This window comes from Belonocnema kinseyi, chromosome 9 (assembly GCF_010883055.1).
Source record: "Belonocnema kinseyi isolate 2016_QV_RU_SX_M_011 chromosome 9, B_treatae_v1, whole genome shotgun sequence".
In the NCBI taxonomy this organism is placed as follows: domain Eukaryota; kingdom Metazoa; phylum Arthropoda; class Insecta; order Hymenoptera; family Cynipidae; genus Belonocnema; species Belonocnema kinseyi.
In genome coordinates this window covers 69,858,186-69,862,497 of record NC_046665.1, presented here as the reverse complement: position 1 = coordinate 69,862,497, position 4,312 = coordinate 69,858,186, and positions in this window count along the sequence as shown.

Below are 4,312 nucleotides of genomic sequence, written 5' to 3'. Positions count from 1 at the left end.
ATCAAATTTTCAACTCAATGTTGCGTTTAGTGTGATAATAAGTTAGGAAATAATAAAAGTGGTGGTAAGGTAGAAATCTGGTCACGTGACCCACTCATCACATGGCCTTAAGGTGAAAACATTTTTTTTCTATGACTTTTTTCAAGGAAAATGTTCTAAATTCCACCTTCATGAAAAATTTTCAATGTTCAGAAAAAATTACATTGGATGTATGTCAAGTTCCGACGATACAAATTTTAAATGGTCATTAAATACTATTATCAGAACATTTAAAATGGTCTAAAATGTGAGAAAATAAGATATTACACGAAGAAAAATTGTAATCTATTTGAATAATTTATTCAAAAATTATTTTACTTATATTTCCGTGAACAGTTAGTTTATTTTATATCTATTTGATGTCGTATGACGATAGAAAGATTAACGAGAAAAAACAGTTGAAAAATTGTTGTTTTAACTTTTCTGAACTGTATTTTAGGATGGCTTTTTCATAGAGTTTCAACTTGTCGGATTAGCGCAGTGATTAGCACGCCCGACTGCTAGGCGATAGATTTAAGTATATATCAGTGGATTCGAAACCCCTCAGCGTTAGAAATATTATTTGTAATTTAATGTGTAAAAGTGTAATATATGTATTCATTCTAAGAAGTGCCGTTAACATGTATTGACAAAGTACTCGCAGTCAATTATTATTTATTTTTTAAATGCCTTTTTTGTTATATATTTAGATTATAGAAATAGTTGGTGTAAAAATTAAACAAAAGGTTTGAAAATTTTATTTTTATAATTATAAATAATATTCGGACGATATGCAGTCGTATGATGATGAATGGATGGTCTTTGAAACAATTAAATAATTTTTTATCATTATTAAAATTAACTCCAGCATTTTCGTACGCCAGCGGTTTGCCAGTACTATCCCAGTACGGACAGTGAGTACTGCGCCAGTACTGATAGGCCAGTACCGACAAGCATTACAAGTGAGTACTGGCATAGTAATGGCCCAGTACAACCAGCCAGTACTGGAACTGCGACAGGCGGTACTAGGCCAGTACTGGGCCGGTGTTGTATTTCTACCTGGGATACCTTCGTTATCACTTGGAGCCTGACCAGTACCTGCCCAGTAATAATCTGCCGTAGTGGCCCAGTGGTGAACTTCAGTGCTGGCCCAGTACTACAGGTCAGTACCTCGCCGAGTTTGCAGTATTTGCTGAGCCAGTACTGGCCCAGTACTAACAGAGGGCACCACGCCAGTACCAAATGTAAGTACTAGCCCAGTGCTGGATAAATACTGTAAGTCAGTGCAGAACATTGTTATCATTAGGGGTTTTATCGGTATAAAGCCAGTAGTCCTGCCAGTATTCTAACAGTATCGCTCCAGTACCGAACTCCGACCGGCGGTACTAGCGAGGTACTGTGCCGGTGGTAAATTTCCCGCTTGACCGTGCGACGGCTTCAGTTAAAAATTCATGATTTTATCCGTTACTTGTCGTTACTTGTTGTTATCCGTTTTGTTGTTACAATTTAAAAAAATGGTATGAGTGAAAAACCTTTAAAATTATTTTATTTTAAATTCTCTTCTGCTTCCCATTATTTTTTCGAAACTCAACGGCCCTCGGAAATTAAGTTTCCAAAATAAAAACGATAATACGTATACAATTCAGACAATACACCACGAAATAGAAAAACGTTAAAAAATAATTCCTCATTGTCATTTTTTTACATTACAGTTCACCTCACCTTTTGTCCTTTTTGCCTTAAGAATCTGACAACGCATATGATCATACCATTTACGAAAAAGACCCGCCTTACTCATTCTCAACAATTTATTATTCTCTTCAAATAAGGTGACAGCCTCCTTAAAAAAGACAAGTCAGCATCCAGTCTTCAATTACATGCAGGTTACTGTAACCCCCTCATAAAAAACGCGTCTTCTAAATAAAATAGGGGAGCAGGATGCTAATATGTGGCGCATTATATTTAAGGAAACTGACATGACTCATTCTGAAAGAAAACTATTACTTAATTTAATCTATTTACGAATTGAGTGATGACAGGATTAAAAAATGTTAAGCCTAAAAATTATAGTCAAATGATTTTTTGAAGTTTTATAATTATTATTAAAGCGGGACAATAAACAAGAACAAGTATCTATAGTATTTTGCAGTAGACTTACCCAAGTGGAAATTTACAACTGGTACGGTACCGCGCCAGTACCGCACAAAGACATTTTGATGTTGGCGCGGTACTGGCACAAAGTAGGCTCCAATGTTGGCTTGATGCTGGCAAACTTCCATAAGGTGAATATTGGCATTGTCACAATATATGCATGGCATAATCTCGGCTTTATACTGGTATTAAATCAGCATGCGCCTGGCATAATACTGGCACAGTATCAATCTAGTGCTGACAAAACAGCTACTTTTCGTTAAAGTTAGTCTTCATGATACTGGCTTTACATTGGCGTAGCAACAATACAATATTGGCGTAATTATGGCTGTTAGTTGGTGTTAGGTCGTCATGGTAAAGATTTATTACTGGCTAAGTGACGGTCGAAGAACCGCAAACACTTGCCCTTAAGTTGGCGTGGCACTGACTACGTTCATAATTACAATTGGCTTAGTATTGCGCCTGGACTAAGTTAATATTGTTAGTTATGGCACATGGGACGCTCTAGTGCTGGCTTGGTACTAGTAAACTTCCGAAACTTAGAAGTGAGATATTATTGGCATAATACTATGCCGTAGTAATAATCCAGCACTGGCATAATGACGCATTTTTATCGACGTCATATCTCGTTGGGGTAATCGACAGCATTAGTTACTCAATGAATCTAGACTCGGGAAGAGTCCGGATGTTAAGCCATTTCGAGCACGGACACCACTCGGATGGGTGACCATCTGGGACGTACGGCCAGGTTGTGTATTCAATGCGCCTCTTAACTAATATAGTGTGAGGGGGGGTTGGTTGTATAAAATTCGACTGAACTTGGGTGAAAGTTTTTTGAAATTTTCCTCTTTACTGGCCAAATGTCAAGGAAAATGCGAGTACTTCCAATAACGTTAGATGCATCTGCGTGTTATAACTGACTCATCGGGGTTTTTAAATAAAAAGGCATAGTACAATAGGTTTTAATGCAATGTTCCGGGACTTAAATATACTAGCCTAAAATTACAATAATAATAATCGTTGTAATAGAAGAAAAAAATGGATAATTATAGCAGAATTGGCTTTGGAAATTTTAATTATCCAATCTGATATAAAATAATTTGAAAAATTAATTTAGAAACAATATTTAAGACATGGTTACCCTTAGGTACATATATTTTTTCAAATAAGTAGTTTTCAAAGTAAGCGATAAAGTAATGTGGAAACGGTGGCAATATTTGAGCGTCTTTGTAACGCCTCTGTTAGATCAGGGCAATGCACAGCTCGCACTTCTTCCTTAATTTCTTCAACCTTCTTGTAGAAATCATACTGAATGCTCCTCTCAAATCCCTCCAATTTTGAATGCAAGGCTTGTAGCATCACCTTGATCTCATCTAAAATGTTTTATAACTATAAAAAATATCTAAAATATATACACTACTGACGAAAAATTATCTACACGCGTGAGGCTTTCAATCTGTAGCTATAATTTGCATAAATTTTTATATTATTAACATGGACTTTTTTCCTCATAATACTGCGAAAGGGGAAAAAATTCGAGATTTGAAAAGCCCAGTTTTAAGGCAAAATCTCAATTTGTGAATAGATATTCAAAAAACCGCTAAATATCAATGTTTTAGAAAAATTAGAATAACTATAGAAATAATTTATATTTTTTAGTATTCTTGGACTGATTTCTAAGGTATTTTTTTTTTTAATTTAAGAAAATTACATTTACATATCCTTGAAGGCGATAACTAAAGAAACTTCCAAAACAAATAGATATTCGACAGTTTTAATTTGTATCCAAAATTATTTTCTCTTTTAATTTGTATAAGGTTTAACTGTTGTGTTAATAATACGTCTCTTCAGAAAAATTTAACTTAATTGTATTTTTTTGTTACAAATTCATTCTTTTTGTTAAAAATTCAATTTCTAGGTTAAAAGTTAAACAACTTTGTAAAAAATTAACTTGTTGATTTGAGAATTCATAATTTAAGTTTAGACTGGTTACAATTTTTTTTCAGTATTTCACTTTTGGTTGCGTATAAACATATTTTAAGGTCTTACGAACTAGTATCAGAACAGTTTGGTGGTTAATATAGCATTAAGCATACGTAGGCACACAGAATAAGCTTTCTATGCATGCATATATATACATAAA